The 16,953-nt window shown below is 42.2% G+C and overlaps 1 pseudogene; it reads left to right on the forward strand.

Moving 5' to 3' along the window:
* Positions 1 to 15,611: 15,611 nt before the first annotated feature.
* On the forward strand, positions 15,612 to 16,581 carry LOC136377213 (argininosuccinate synthase pseudogene; annotated as a pseudogene).
* Positions 16,582 to 16,953: the final 372 nt, after the last annotated feature.

A 16,953-nucleotide genomic window follows, 5' to 3' on the forward strand; every position in this document is an offset into this window, starting at 1 on the left:
TGGATCCTTTTGCTCCCCCGTTCAACACAGGCTGGAGGTTATCAGTGAGCTGAGTTCCATAGTTCATTCATTTTTCAGGAAACTCAGTTCAAATTGGCTTCACATGATTTCCCTCCTTTGGTACAGTGGAATCTCACCTCTGGCCACTTCCACAAAGCTATTCTAAATTCCAGGTTCTCTTAAATTTTCTTTCTTTTTTTTTTTTTTTAATTTTTTATTTATTTATTCATATTTTAGAGAGGAGAGGGAGAGACAGAGAGGAGAGACAGAGAGAGAGAAGGGAGGGAGGAGCTGGAAGCATCAACTCCCATATGTGCCTTGACCAGGCAAGCCCAGGGCTCCGAACCAGCAACCTCAGCATTTCCAGGGTCGATGCCCCATCCACTGTACCACCACAGGTCAGGCTTAAATTTTCTTGAGATTGGCAAGTGGTTTGAGTCTTTAGGGGGCCTGTCTAGGTCATGGGTGTTTGGGGAGACTCAAGGTGGTAAGTGAAAATGGGGAGAAAGGAGAGTGGATGGAAATTTAGGGGCCCAGCACACCTCCAGAGAACTCCATACATCTCTGGAAGAGAAACTTTGATGTTTGTGGTCTCCTCAAATCATGGGAACTTTGCATTCTGGTTGAAGAATATGCCTGTGACTGGCCTGCATGTGTTCATTTATTCAGTTGTGTGCTGAGATGCTGAGTGTGTTCTAGGCCCTGGTAGTATCTTCTGGGGCAAGGCGTCAAGGCCCAAACTCGTGGAATTTATATTCTGGTAGGATGGCCATTTACAGTATTGGAGGGACAAAAAGGTCAGTATGGACTCAGATGACTGGCTTCAGGCACCTCTCATAACCATAACCCCTTCCAAAAATGTAAATGTGAAGGCTCTTTAATCCAATTCTCATAAGTATCCTAACACTTGCTTATGTGCACATACACATGCAAGGATGTTTACTGCAGCTTTTTTTTTTATATAGATAACAGCGAGACATTTAAAATAAAACTGGTATTTATACTTGACTATAAAGCAGCCATTTAGTCTATAAATTAGATCTGTATGTACTGACAAGAAAGATCTCCAAGAAGTCCTGCTTAACTGGAGAGAATTAGGAATTGTGGGAAGAGAAGGGTTAGCTATTTATACAGTATACAGTATATAAAAGGGTTTTTATGTGGGGTTTAAAATAACAGGTGGTAGTAGAAGTAATGCTATGTTAACACCTGGGAGGGGAGCTGTAGGGTGTATCTGGTTTAGCTGCAAAATTAAAGAAAAGGCCTGAAATACAATTTGTAGCTTGTAAAGATTCCACTTCTGATTAGGCACTGTGAAAATTGATCACAAAGTCACTCCTTGTAGTTATACGCTGGAGCACAGAGGCTGGAGGGAGCATCCGGAGATCGGTGGGCCAGATGACCGTTGTGTGATAGGCCAGAATAAACCCGGAAGCAACTGTGGAAGAGCTCACTGGGGGATTAGGGAAGACCCAATTGCTGTGTGTCCTCAGACACTCAACGAGTATCTGTCTGAGATGGAAAATCATCCCGGATCACTGCATTGGTTGGTCTAGTAGTGTGACTGTGACGTAAGTCTTTCTCAGCATTGAAGAGAATATAATCAGCAAGACACACCCGGGCTGGCTTTAGCTCAGCGGTTCCTTCGTGTCACAATTCATGTGCTAATCGTTCTTGGTTCGAGACCCGCGGGCGCCCTCCAGTCCTTTTGCCACTGTGCCAGCTTTCTTCATTTTCCAGCCTTGATTGCTTGTTTTGAGATTCCTCCCCTGCCCCACGCACCAAAGGGACTATGTTTTCAGCCTATTTTCCGTTCCCTTTCGACCAGGAACCAGGGCTCTTTGGAGAAATGCTAGGATTGGGGCAAGAAATACAGAGATGAACCACAGTACCTTTTAGTGTCAGAAAATAAAGAACGGCTGGACAAAAAAAGCAAACAAAATTCATACTTTTAAAATGAATTGTGGTGTTTAGTAATGTTTGTGGTTTTGTCTCAATGTTACTGTACGCTTGTATCTTTCCTAATGACCTCACATTCCTTTTCTTTATTTAGGCTGTATTATTTTGTAAGCTGTATCTTGACTCCCTTCTATTACTTATAGAACAATCAGTTAATTTATGATTTCCCTTTCTCTCTTCACTTCTATTTTTTAAATCATGTTTTTACAAAAAATAAAATAATTCCATACTATTTTTCTACCTTTGCTATTACCTTTATTTTAGTTGTATATCAACAAATAAATATATTTAATGCTCACCATCATAATGCTTTTTGAGTTTTCCCCTTTATTCCAGTTAGTTTTTAGTTGGATGAGCCCATTCTCTAGTAAATTTCTCAAGAGAGGCTCCTGAGCACAGTATTTGAGTTCTTGAATATTCACTTATTTATTTAGGTCCCCTCTCCTCCTGATAGCTAATCAAATTTAGTAATTCTCCATCACACCCTGCTCTTGGTTATTGTTTTTATTTTTAGCACAATTCTGGGACAAGGAGTATTTAAAAATGAATTGATCAATCAATTTTACCCATCCCATACCCCTCTCCCCACTTTGCCAATCATCAGTTTGGTCTATGTATCTATGGCTATGTTTCTGCTGTTTTGTTTATTCATTTGTTTTGGTGGGGTTGTTTTTGTTCTTTTAGATTCCACAGATAAGTGAAATCATATGGTGTTTGTCTTTATCTGACTTATTTGACTTAGCATAAGACCCTCAAAGGTCCATGCATGTTGCTAATGGCAAGATTTCATTCTTTTTTTATTGCTGAGTCATATTCCATTGTATACTATATATGTACCACATGCTTCTATATCTTGGCTATTGTAAATAATGCAGCAACAAACAGGTGCATGTATCTTTTTGAATTAGTGTTTTTATCTTTGGATAAACATTCAGAAATGGGATTGCTGGAGGTAATGGCAGCTTCATTTTTAATTTTTTGAGAAATATCTGTACTTTTTTTCATAGGGCTGCACCAATTTATAATCCCACCAACAGTATACAAGAATTTCCTTTTCTCCACATCCTCGTCAGGGCTTGTTATTTGTTGATTGATGAAAGCCAGTCTGACAGGTGTAAGGTGGTATCTTGTGGTTTTAATTCACATTTCCCTGATGATTAGTGATATTGAACATCTTTTCATGTCTATTTAGCCTTCTGTATGTCCTCTCTGGAGAAATGTCTATTCATGTCCTGTGTACATTTGTGTGTGTGTGTGTGTGTGTGTGTGTGTGTGTGTGTGTGTGTAACAGAGACAGATAGGGACAGACAGACAGGAGGGAGAGAGATGAGAAGCTTCTGTTCTTTGTTGTGGCACCTTAGTTGTTCAATTGCTTTCTCATATGTGCCTTGACGGGAGGTGGGGGGGCTCCAGCAGATTGAGTGACTGCTTGCTCAAGCCAGCGACCTTTGGGCTCAAGTCTATGATCCCTCACTTAAACTGATGGTCCCTTGCTCAAGCCAGATTAGCCCGTTTTCACAACCTCAGGGTTTCGAACCTTGGTACTCTGCGTCCTAGTCCAACTGCAACACCACCTGGTTAGGCACATTATTTTTAATTAAATTCCTTTTTTTTTTTTTTTTTGGTGTTGTATGATTTGTTTAAAAAAAAAAGTTTTTTTTAATTCAGTGAGAGGAGGGGAGGCAGAGACAGACTCCTGCTTGCACCCCAACCAGGATCCACCCAGTGACTCCAGTCTGGAGCAGTTGCTCTGCTCATCTGGGGCAGCTCCCAACTGAGCTATTTTTAGCATCTGAGGAAGCCGCTCCACAGAACTATCCTCAGTGCCTGGGGCCAACATGCTCGAATCAATTCAAGCCATGGCTGCAGGAGGGGAAGAGAGAGAGAGAGATAGAGAAGGAGGATGGGGAAGGGGGTGGAGAATCAGATGGTCACTTCTCTTGTGTGCCCTGACTGGAGACTTATACCTGCTGGGTTGACACTCTACCATTGAGCCAACTGGCCAGGGCCTGCCTGATTTGTCTTTTTCTTAAATTTCTCCTGATTTTGACTAATTCATGTCTTTGATCTTTTTGTTGTTGATTTTTGTTCTGAGTTAATTTTTTTGATTCATAGTATTTTTTCGTATCACCAAATGACTGTTTAAAGTTATTTAATTCAGTCTGGAGTGTTGTGGTTCAGTTTCTGTTTCATAGTTAGATTTTTAAATATTCTCATTTTTTGTTGTCTTTATATATTACCCTGCAATTTTCTGTTCACCTTGAAGTGTCTTTATTTTCCAGTTTCAGCAATTGCAAATGAATCAGGCAGTTGGATGTTCTAGCAGGTTTCTTAGTTCAAGAGTGCCCTCTATTGTTGGTAGAATGAAGTGCATTTTTTTCCATATATTGATAGAAGGTACTTTTTTTTGGTGGAGCCCAGATTGATAAGTATTCTGATTTTGTGGTACTCTTTCACTTCTATAATAGTCTTCATTTTTACTACATTCTTTCTTTTCCTTCTTCACCATCAAGCCCTCAAGGGATTCCTCCCCTTCAAGTCACCTCTTTACTTCAGATCAGATGCCTTCCCAAGATAGCCATTTCTGGTCTGAAACACTTTCAAGGCCTTCTTTCAGAGTTTTCAGTTTCTTTCATCCACCAGGTCTCAGACCTACTGTGAGGTCTGATAAGCAGGGACCCTTTTTTCTGGTGTTGATTTTATCTGTCTTTCATTATTGCTACGCCCCTGCTGCTCTCTTGTCTTTTCTATACCATCTTGGCCTCTCTTCCACAGCATGGCTTTGTACCTGCATCTGCTGGTTTGGGATATATACTTACCTGCTTATATATGTAAAATGTGATAATACTCTCTGTCTCCAAATTATGCTCCAGCCATAGGTGGTTTAATAGCTTTACTTTTTGTATTTTTTAGAATGGGTTGAGAAATTCAAATTTAGGTGGCTGGCATTATTCCGTGGGAACCTGGAAGCCAGCTTATTTTTTTTTCCTTAAAAAATTTTAATTGTGATGAAACATGTACAATATAAAATTTATCATCTTAACCATTTCAGAGTAAAGTCAATGGTATTGAGTACATTCACATTGTTATGAAACCATTAACATCACCCACCTCCAGAACTCTTTTCATATTGCGAAACTGTAACTGTTAAACAATAGCCCCCACTCTAGCCCCTAGCAACCATTATTCTATTTTCTGTCTCTATGAATTTGACTACTCTAGGTACCTCATATTAGTAACAAGTGGAATCATACAGTATTTGTCTTTTTGTGACTTGTGTATTTCACTTAGCATTATATGCTCAAGGTTCATTCATGTTGTAGCATATGATAGGATTTTCTTCCTTTTTAAGGCTGAATAATACTCTATGTATGTACCAGAGAATAATATATACAGTGTGTCCGTAAAGTCATGGTGCACTTTTAACCGGTCACAGGAAAGCAATAAAAGCGATAGAAATGTGAAATCTGCACCAAATAAAAGGAAAACCCTCCCAGTTTCTGTAGGATGATGTGACAGCATGTGCGCATGTACAGATGATGACGTAACACCGTGTATACAGTGGAGCAGCCCATGGCCATGCCAGTCGAGATGTGGATGGTTCAGAGGAAAGTTCAGTGTATTCTGTGGCTCACTAAATTAGAAGCCGTGACCAAGGTGCAATGTGAATATCGGCGTGTTTATAATGAAGTGCCACCACATAGGAATAACATTACTTGGTGGGATAAGCAGTTGAAGGAAACCGGCAGTTTAGTGGAGAAACCCTGTTCTGGTAGGCCATCAGTCAGTGACGAGTCTGTAGAGGCTATACGGGATAGCTACCTAAGGAGCCCTAAAATATCTGTGTGTGAGCCCACATCAAACTGCACTGAATAGGTATGAAACTGGGAGAGTTTTCCTTTTATTTGGTGCAGATTTCACATTTCTATCATCTTTTGTTGCTTTTCTGTGACCGGTTAAAAGTGCACCATGACTTTACGGACACACTGTATATATATACATACATATAAACACACATACAAACACACACACACACATACACATTTTGTTTATTCATTCCTCTTTTTTTCTTTTTTTAAATTTTTTTTTGTATTTTTTTGAAGTTGGGAACAGGGAGGCAGGCAGACAGACTGGGATCCACCTGGCACGCCCACCAGGGGGCGATGTTCTGCCCATCTGGGGCATCGCTCTGTTGCAACCAGAGCCATTCTAGCGCCTGAGGCAGAGGCTACAGAGCCATTGTCAGCGCCCGGGCCAACTTTGCTCCAATGGAGCCTCGGCTGCGGGAGGGGAAGAGAGAGACAGAGAGGAAGGAGAGGGGGAGGGGTGGAGAAGCAGATGGGTGCTTCTCCTGTGTGCCCTGGCCGGGAATCGAACCTGGGACTCCTGCACACCAGGCCAACGCTCTACCACTGAGCCAACCAGCCAGGACATTCATTCCTCTTTTTAAAAAAGATTTTATTTATTTACTTATTTATTATAAAGAGGGGGGGGACAGATAGGAAGAGAGAGATGAAAATCATCAAGTCATAGATGTGGCACCTTAATTTTTTATTGCCATGGACCTTTGGGCTTAAGCTAGTGACCTTGGACTCAAGCCAGCGACTTTGAGCTTTAAGTCAGCAACCTTTGGGCTCAAACCAGCAACAATGGAGTTATATCTATGATCCCACACTCAAGCCAGTGAGCCTGCACTCAAGCTGGATGAGCTGCCGACCTCAGGGTTTTGAATCTGTGTCCTCAGTATGCCAGGTCAATGCTCTATCCACTGTGCCACTACTTGGTCAGGCTAAACACTTTATTTATTGATTTTATACAAAGAGAAGAGAGGGTGGGGGGAACAAGAAGTATCAACTCATAGTTACATCACTTTTGTTGATCACTGATTGCTTGTCATATGTGCCTTGACCAGGCAAGCCCAGGGTTTTAAACCAGCAGCCTCAGTATTCCAGGTTGATACTCTATCCACTGTGCCACTGCAGGCTCATTCATCTGTTCATAGAAACTCTTGGCCATTGTAGATATGTTTCAGATGGGTACACAAGTATCTTGTCATGATCCTGCTTTGAATTCTTTTGGATATATACCCAGAAATGGAATGGAATTGCTGTGTCATAATTCCATTTTAGTTTTTCTTTTTCCTTCCTCCCTCCCTCCCTCCCTCCCTCCCTCCCTCCCTCCCTTCCTTCCTTCCTTCCTTCCTTCCTTCCTTTCCTTCTCTCTCTCTCTCTCCTTCCTTCCTTCCTTCCTTCCTTCCTTCCTTCCTTCCTTCCTTCCTTCCTTCCTTCCTTCCTTCCTTCCTTCCTTCCTTCTTTCTGTTTTTCTCAAGTGAGTAGTGAGGAGGCAGAGAGATAGATTCCCAAATGAACCCAGCCGGGATCCACCTGGCATGCCATGCTCCATTGCAGCCAGAGCCATTCCAGCACCTGAGGTGGAGGCCATGGAGCCATCCTCAGCACCTGGGCCAACTTTGCTCCCATGGAGCCTTGTCTGTGGGAGAGGAAGAGAGAGATAGAGAGGAAGGAGAGGGAGAAGGGTGGAAAAGAAGATGGGTGCTTCTTCTGTATGCCCTGGCCAGGAATAGAACCTGGGACGTCTACATGCTAGGCCAATGCTCTACCACTGAGACAACCAGCCAGGGCCACTTTAGTTTTTTTAAAAATTTTTTTATTTGATTTCAGTGATAGAGGAAGGGGGGGAGAGAGAGAGAGAGAGAGAGAGAGAGAGAGAGAGAGAGAGAGAGAGAGAGAAAGAACCTCAAGGTGTTTCTGTATGTGCCCTGACTGGGAATTGAACTGGCAACCTCTGTGCCTTGGGTGATGCTCCAACCAACCGAGCTAGTCAGCCAGGGAAAGAGATAAGATGTCGGAGATGTAATATTCTTTTTAGTCTCATTTTTCTTTTCTTTTTTAACGTTTATTTATTGATTTTAGGGAGAGAGAGCAACAGGAACATTGATCTGTTCCTGTATGTGTCCTGACTGGGATCCTCTGTACTTCAGTACCATTTTTAGTTTTTGAGAGCCCTTCAAACTGTTCTTTATAGTTACTTTACTTTTTACATTCCCACCAAAGTTCACAAGGATTCCAATTTCTCTACATTTTTGCCAACACATTTTAATTTTTTTACTTTTTCTTGAGAGAGACAGAAAGGGAGAGAGATGAGAAGACTCAACTTGTAGTTGCAGCACTTTAGTTGTTCATTGATTGCTTTCTCATATGTGCCTTGACCAGGGGGCTCCAGCTGAGCCAGTGACCCCTTGCTCAAGCCAGTGACTTTGGGATCAAGCCAGCAACCTTGGGCTCAAGCCAGAGACTATGGGATTATGTCAATGACCCCACTCTTGAGCTGGTGAGTCTGTGCTCAAGCTGGTGAGTTTGTGTTTAAGCTGGTGACCTCAGGGTTTCAAAACTGTGACCTCAGTGTCCCAGGTTGACGCTCTATCCACTGTGCCACCACCTGTCAGACAACACTTAATTTTTTATTTTTTTTTGTATTTTTATGAAGTTGGAAACGGGGAGGCAGTCAGACAGACTCCCGCATGCGCCTGACTGGGATTCACCCGGCATGCCCACCAGGGGGCGATGCTCTGCCCATCTGGGGCATTGTTCTGTTGCATCCAGAGCCATTCTAGCACCTGAGGCAGAGGCCATAGAGCCATCCTCAGCGCCCGGGCAACTTTGCTCCAATGGAGCCTTGGCTGCCGGAGGGGAAGAGAGAGGCAGAGAGGAAGGAAAGGGGGAGGGGTGGAGAAGCAGATGGGTGCTTCTCCTGTGTGCCCTGGCCGGGAATCAAACCCAGGACTCCTGCACACCAGGTTGATGCTCTACCACTGAGCCAAACGGCCAGGGCCAACACTTAATTTTTAAATAGTTATTTTAATAGGTGTGATGTGCTTCTTCTTTATTCTTGCATGTATATTTTCTCTATCTGTATACTAAAATGTTGTTATTTTTATTGGGAACATATTAACTTATCTATTAATTTTGAGAAAATTGACAGCTTTATGATAATGAATCAAAAGGACTTACACTAAGAACAAGGAATGTTTTCTAGTTGCTCAAGTATACTCTTGTGTTTTTTAGAAGTGCTTTCATTTTTTCTACACATGAGATTTTGTGCATTTCTTGATAGGTTTACTTTTTTTGTGTGTGACAGAGACAGAGAAGGGACAGATAGGGACATACAGACAGGAAGGGAAAGAAATGCAAAGTATCAATTCTTCATTGTGGCATCTTAGTTGTTCATTGACTGCTTTCTCATACGTGCCTTGACCGGGGGGCTCCAGCAGAGTAAGTGACCTGTTGCTCAAGCCAGTGACCTTGGGCTTCAAGCCAGTGAACTTTGGGTTCAAGCCAGTGGCCATGGGGTCATGTCTGTGATTCCACGCTCAAGCCAGTGACCCTGCACTCAAGCTGGTGAGCGCGCACTCAAGCCAGTCCTTCAAGCCAGTGAACTTTGGGTTCAAGCCAGTGGCCATACAGTCATGTCTGTGATCCCACGCTCAAGCCAGTGACCCTGCACTCAAGCTGGTGAGCGTGCACTCAAGCCAGTGACCTTGTGCTCAAGTGGTGACCTCACAGTTTCAAACCTGGGTCCTCTGGGTCCCAGTTTGACGCTCTATCTACTGCACCACTGCCTGGTCAGGCCATAATATTCTTTTAGTATCCTTTTAATGTCCATTGGATCAGTAGTAGTGTTGTCTCTTTCATTTCCAATATTAGTATCTATAATTTGTGTCTTCTCTTTTTTTTTCTTGGTTAGTTTGGCTAGAGGTTTTATCAATTTAATTTATACTTTTGAAGAATCAGATTTTGGTATCATTGATTTTATCTGTTGTTTTTCTATTTATAATTTCATTGACTTCTACTCTAATTTTACTTATATCTTCTGTTTACTTTGGATTTAAATTTTCTCTTTTTTTTGTTCCCTAATGTGGAAACTTAGATTATTGATTATATATCTTTTTTAATTTGCTAATATATATATATTTAATGTTATAAATTTTTCTCTATGCACTGCTTTGGCTTCATCCCATAAGCTTTGCTATGTAATATTTTTATTTAGTTCATAGCATTTTAAAATTTCTTTTGTGGCTCCTTTTCTAACTCGTGTTATTTAGAGATCTGTTGTTTTATATCCAAGTGTTTTGGGATTTTCCCATCTGTCTTTCTGTTACCAATTTCTAGTTTAACTCCATTGTGGTGTGAGAGCTTGTTCTGGTGAGAACACTAAAGCTGTACTCTCATGGTAACTTTCAGTATACAATACAGTGGTACCTTGACACATGAGCACTTTAAATCATGAGCAATTTGAGAGACGAGCAGTCACTCACTAGGTTTTTTGCTTTAAGTCACGAGCAGATATTTGAATCATGAGCTTCCACCACCTTCCACTAGATTTGACAAATGAGCTAATTGAGTTATGAGCTTGGGCATGAAATGAATTAAATTTGTGTGTCGAGGTACCACTGTACAGTATTGTTAACTATAGTCATGATGCTGTACATTAGATCCCCAGAACTTATTCATCTTAAAACTGAGTTTGTGCCCTTTGACCAACATCTGCCCTTTCCCGCTACCCTTCTGCCTCTGGAAACCACCATTCTACTCTCTGTTTCTATGAGTTCAATGTTTTTAGATTTCATATATAAGAGAGCTTATGCAGTGTTTCCCTTTGTCTGTCTGACTTATTTCACTTAGCATGATGCCCTCAAGTTCTGTTCATGTTTTTGCAAGTGGCAGGATTTTCTTTTTTTTATGACTGATCAATATTTGTATGTACATATACTTACCTGTTGATGCTTAGGTTGTTTCCATGTCTTGGCTATTGTGAATAATGCCAAGTGAATGTGGGAGTGCAGGTATCTCTTTGAGACAGTGATTTCATCTCCTTCAGAAATATACTCAGAAGTGGTATTACTGAATCATGCGTTACTTCTGTTTTTAATTTTTTGAGGAACCTCCATATTATTTTCCATAGTGGCTGTGCCACTTCACACTCCTACCAACAGTGACCCAGTGTTTCCTCTTGCTAACATTCTTGCTAGCATTTGTTTTTAATTCTTTGTTGGGCAATTACTGTATCTTCATTTATTTGAAAGTTGACTGTGTTCCTTTGGTGGAGTCATATTCCCTGGGTTTTAATGATCTATGTAATCTTGTGTAGGTGTTTGCACATTTGAAGAAGCAGTCATATTTTTCAGACTTTATGAACCTACTTCATAAGGAATGATCTTCATCTGCAGAGGGGGGTATGCTGGAGCATGCTATGCCCTTGGGTCATCTTTACTCTTATGTGTTGTTATTCTTAAGTTGTTTTTGTTCTTCTTTGTTGCTGAGTTTATTTATTTATATTTTAGCATGTGTGCAAGAGAGATAGACAGGGAAAAACAGACAAGAAGGGAGAGAGATGGGAAACATCAATCTTGTTGTGGCACCTTAGTTGTTCATTGATTGCTTTCTGATATGTGCCTTGACCAGGGAAGGGGGGGTGGGCTCCAACCAAGCCAGTGACCTTGGACTCAAGACAATGATCGTGGGCTTCAAGTGAGTGACCTTTGGGCTCAAGCCAATGACCATGGGGACATGTCTCTGATCCCACACTCAAGCCAGTGATTCCATGCTCAAGCTGGTGAGCCTGTGCTCAAGCCGGATGAACCCATGCTCAAGCTGGATGAGACCATGCTCAAGCTAGCAACTTTGGGATTTCAAACCTCGGCCCTCTGTGACCCAGGCCAATGATTTACCCACTGTGCCACCACCTGGTCAGGGTTAAGTGGACTCCAGAGCTCTTCCAAAACATTTATTATACATGAATAGCTGGCTAATTGTTGATTTTTGTGGAGGCAGTCTCAACCAGTTCCTTCAAAAACCTGATCATAAGAATAAATGACTTTTTCTTGAGGCAGTTCCAAACCTCAAGAAAGTGTGGGGGACGACACTTTTACTATCTACTATGAGAGAATGAGTTAGAGTTTGTGGCAACCATGAGAATGTGCTCTTGAATCTCCAAATACAAGGTGAGTAATTGACCAAAGGCCCCAGCTCCTGTTCTCTGAAATCCATCACCGAATTTGCAGGCAGAAGCCATGGTTCCCACAGGCTCTTACTAGCCAAGAATTGAGCTGAGTAAGAATACTAAAACAAGCCATCCCTGCCAGACATGGAGATCCTCTGTGGCCAACTTTGGTTTGAGGATTCCCTCACTACCCTGATGAACCTTCCTTAGACAGTTGGGCAGTATTGGATGTTTTCATTCAATCTTCCTTCTCTCTCCTTCACTGGGGTCAGAATTGCATTGTGTTCTCACAGCTTTGCTCCCAGACTTTCCTGACTCTCTCTTTAGTTTCTCTCATAAACATTTTCTCTTAAAACACACATTCAATTCCATCTTGATGTTAGCTTCTTAGAGGACCCAAGATTTTTGCATAGTAGTGACCTGAAGAAGCAGGAGTAAGTCAGAGACCTTTTTGGGAAAGAGACTGAGGTGGAAGGTCTCACATCTAGGGCTGTAGAAATCTGACACACTCAGATGATACTGACTTTCTGGAATTGAATGCTCCCTCTAGCTCCCTCTAGGTAAAACTTGGGAAGGATTGTTGAATGGATGAAGTCAGGTTGACAGAGCTCTGGAAACAGTTCATGATAATTAACCTAATAGAGCAGAAATAAATGACATAGAGCCTTAAAAAATACAAAATAAATAAAATCAAGACTTGGTTCTTGGAAAAGATAAGATTGAGAAATCATTAACCAGACTCATAAATATGAAAAGAGAACACAAATAAAATCAGAAATGAAAGAGGAGGCCCTGGCCGGTTGGCTCAGTGGTAGAGCGTCGGCCTGGCGTGCGGGGGACCGGGGTTCGATTCCCGGCCAGGGCACATAGGAGAAGCGCCCATTTGCTTCTCCACCTCTCCCCCCTCCTTCCTCTCTGTCTCTCTCTTCCCCTCCCGCAGCCAAGGCTCCATTGGAGCAAAGATGGCCCGGACGCTGGGGATGGCTCCTTGGCCTCTGCCCCAGGCACTAGAGTGGCTCTGGTCGCGGCAGAGCGACGCCCCGGAGGGGCAGAGCATCGCCCCCTGGTGGGCAGAGCGTCGCCCCTGGTGGGCGTGCCGGGTGGATCCCGGTCGGGCGCATGCGGGAGTCTGTCTGACTGTCTCTCCCCGTTTCCAGCTTCAGAAAATACAAAAAAAAAAGAAATGAAAGAGGAGGGCGCTGGCCGGTTGGCACGGTGGTAGAGCATCAGCCCGGAGTGTGGAAATCCCAGGTTCGATTCCCGAACAGGGCACACAGAAGAAGTGCCCATCTGCTTCCCTACCCCTTCTCCTCTTCTTCCTCTCTATCTCTCTCTTCCCCTCCTGCAGCCAAGGCTCCATTGGAGCAAAGTTGGCCCTGGCACTGAGGATGGCTCCACAGCCTCCACCTCAGGCACTAGAATGGCTCCTGCTGCAATGGAGCAATGCCCCTGTTGGCAGAGCATTGCCCCCTGGTGGGCATGCCAGATGTATCCCGGTCGGGCTCATGTGAGAGTCTGTCGATTGCCACCCTGCTTCTCACTTCAGAAAAATACAAAAAGAAAAATAAATAAATAAAAGAAAGAAAGGAATTAATAACTGGTAGCACAGAAAAACAAAGTATTGTAAGAAAATATTATGAACAACTAACTATATGCCAACAAATTGTACAACCTGGTAAAAATGGATAAATTCTTATAGACATACACTCATCTGAAACTGATTCAAAAAGAATCAGAAAATCTGATCAGTGATTACAGCTGATAAAATTGAAGCAGTAACTAAAATACTCCCAGCAAACATAAGCCCTAGACTGGATGGCTTCACAGGTGATTTTGTCAAACATTCAAAGAACTAACACCTATACTTTTCAAACAATTCCCCAAAAATTCAAGAGGAGGTAAAACTCTCAAGCTTATTTTACGAGGGCAGCATTATTCTAATTCCAAAACTAGGTAAAGATGCTACTAAGAAAAGTATAGGCCAATATTCCTGATGAACATAGGTGCAAAAATCCTCAGCAAAATATTAGCAAACTGGCTCTGGCTAGTTAGCTCAGTTGGTTAAGAGCATCATCCCAAAACGACAAAGTTGCAGGTTTGATCCTGGTCAGGGCATACATGGGAAGCAACTAATGAATGTATGACTGAGTGGAATAACAAGTGAATACCCCTCTCTCTCCCTTCTTCTTTGTCTCTAAAAACAAACAAACAAACAAACAAGCCCTGGCTAGATAGCTTGGTTGGAGTGTGGTCCCAGAGCGGTTGCCAGTCTGATTCCCCAGTCAGGGCACATACAGGAGCAACTTGATGTTCCCGTCTCTCTCTCTCCCTCTCTCTGTCTCTCTCTCAAAATAAATAAATAGATAAAAATATATATTTATATTAAGAAATTGGATCCAACAAAAAATTAAAAAGATCATACACCATAATCAAGTGGGTTTTATTTCTGAAATGCAAGATTGTTACAGTATTTACAAGTCAATTTATGTAATACATCACATAAACAATATGAAGGATAAAAATAACATGATCATATCAATAGATGAAGAAAAGGCATTTTATAAAATTCAGCACCCATTTATGGTAAAAGCTCTCACCAAAATGGGAATATAGGGAACATACCACAACATAATAAGGACCATACATGAAAAACCCACAACTAACATTTTGCTCAGTGGGGAAAACCTACAAGCATTTCCCTTAAGCTCAGGAATAAGATAGAGATGTCTGTTTTCACCACTCTTTTTCAACATAGTACAGGAAGCCCTATCCACAGCAATCAGACAAGAGGAAGAAATAAAAGTCATCCAAATTGGAAAGGAAGAAGTAAAACTCTCTTTTTTTTGCACATGACTTGATAAAGTGTATAGAGAACCCTAAAGACTTCACCAAAAAAACTACTAGAACTGATCAAATGAATTCAGCAAAGCATCAGGATACAAAATTAATATTCAGAAATTTATTGCATTTTATATACCAATAATAAACTATGAAAAAGGGAAACTAAGAAAATCCTATTTACAATTGCATCCCCCCAAATACCTAGGAATAAATTTAACCAAGAAGGTAAAAGACCTGTACTCAGAAAATTATAAGACACTGAAGAAAGAAATCGAAGAAGATGCAAATGAATGGAAGCATATACTGTGTTTATGGATAGGAAGAATTAACATCATTAAAATATCTATAGTACTCAAAACAAGCTATAGATTCAATGCAAAATATGAGTGGTGTATTTTGCAGAATTAGAACAGATATTCCAAAAATTTATACAAAACCATAAAAAGCCCTGAATAACCTCAGCAATATTAAGAAAGAAAATTAAAGTTGGGGGGTATTGCACTACCTAAAATTAAACTATACTACATGGCCATGTCAATTAAAACAGCATGGTACTGGCATAAAAACAGACATATAGATCAATGAAAATCATAGAGAGCCCAGAAATAAACCCGTGTCTATAAGGTCAATTAATATTTGAAAAAGAAGGAAAGAACATACAATGGGGTTAATTGGTTAATTTAAGAGAGTCTATTCACTTGTTCCGCCACCACTGCCTGGACCCTGAGTATTTCACCAAGTGGTGATGAGAAATTCCAGAAGATGAGAACACACAGCTCCAGCCCGAGATGATGTCTAGGGAAGGCTCTGTGGTTCTGCCTTACAGTGGTGGCCTGGCCACCTGCTGCACTCTAATGTGGCTGAAGGAACAAGGCTATGATGTCATTGCCTACTTGAGTAATATTGGATGGAAGGAAGACTTGAGGAAGCCAGGAAGGGGGCTTGGGGCTAAATAGGTGTTCATTGAGGACGTCAGCAAGGAGTTTGTGGAGGAGTTCACCTGGCCCACCATTCAGTCCAGTGCACTGTAGGAGGACCACTACCTTCTGGGCATCTCTAGGACCAGGCCCTGCATTGCCTGCAAACAAATGGGCCAGCTCTAGGGAGCCAAATATGTGTCCCATGGCACCATGGGAAAGGGGAATGACCAAGTTCACTTTGAGCTCATCTCCTACTCACTGGACCCCTAGATTAAGGTAATCATACTCTGGAGGATGCCTGAGTTCTACAATCGGTTCCAGAGCTGCAACGATCTGATGGGCTATGCAAATCAACACAGAATCTCTATACTGATCAACCCGTGTATGAGAACCTCATTTACCTCAGCCTTCTGGAATCCTGGAGAACCCCAAGAAGCAATCATCTCCAACTTGGGGGCTCCAAGCCTTTACACAAAGACCCAAGATCCAGCCAAAGGTCCCAACAGCCCTGACAGCCTTGAGATTGAATTAAAAAAAGAGGTCCCCATGAAGGTGACCAATGTCAAGGATGGTGCCACCCATGCATGTCCTTGGAGCTCTTATTTACCTGAATGAATTTGCAGGCAAGTATGGTGTGGGCTGCATCAACATTGTGGTGAACCACGTCATCTGGACAAAGTACTAGGGTACCTACAAGACCCCAATGGGGATGGTCTTTTACTACGCTCATTTAGACATCAAGGCCTTCACTATGGATCAGGAATTGTGCAAAATCAAACAAGGTGTGGGCTCTCAATTTGCCGAGCTGGTGTACACCAGTTTCTTTTTTCTTTTTTTTTAATTTATTCATTTTAGAGAGGAGAGGGAGAGAGAGAGAGAAAAGACAGAGAGAGAGAAGGGGGGGAGGAGCTGGAAGCATCAACTCCCATATGTGCCTTGACCAGGCAAGCCCAGGGTTTCGAACCGGCGACCTCAGCATTTCCAGGTCGACGCTTTGTCCACTGCGCCACCACAGGTCAGGCTGTACACCAGTTTCTGACACAGCTCTGTGTATGAATTTGCCAGCTACTGTACAGCAAGTCACAGGATCGCCTGGAGAGGAAAGTTCTGGTGTCTCAAGGGTCAAGTACACATCCTCTGCTGGGTGTCCCCACTGTCCCTCTAGGATGAAGAGCTGGTGAGCATAAACAAGCAAGGTGAATACAAGCCAATT

This window comes from Saccopteryx leptura, chromosome 6 (genome assembly GCF_036850995.1).
Source record: "Saccopteryx leptura isolate mSacLep1 chromosome 6, mSacLep1_pri_phased_curated, whole genome shotgun sequence".
Classification (NCBI taxonomy): Eukaryota; Metazoa; Chordata; class Mammalia; order Chiroptera; family Emballonuridae; genus Saccopteryx; species Saccopteryx leptura.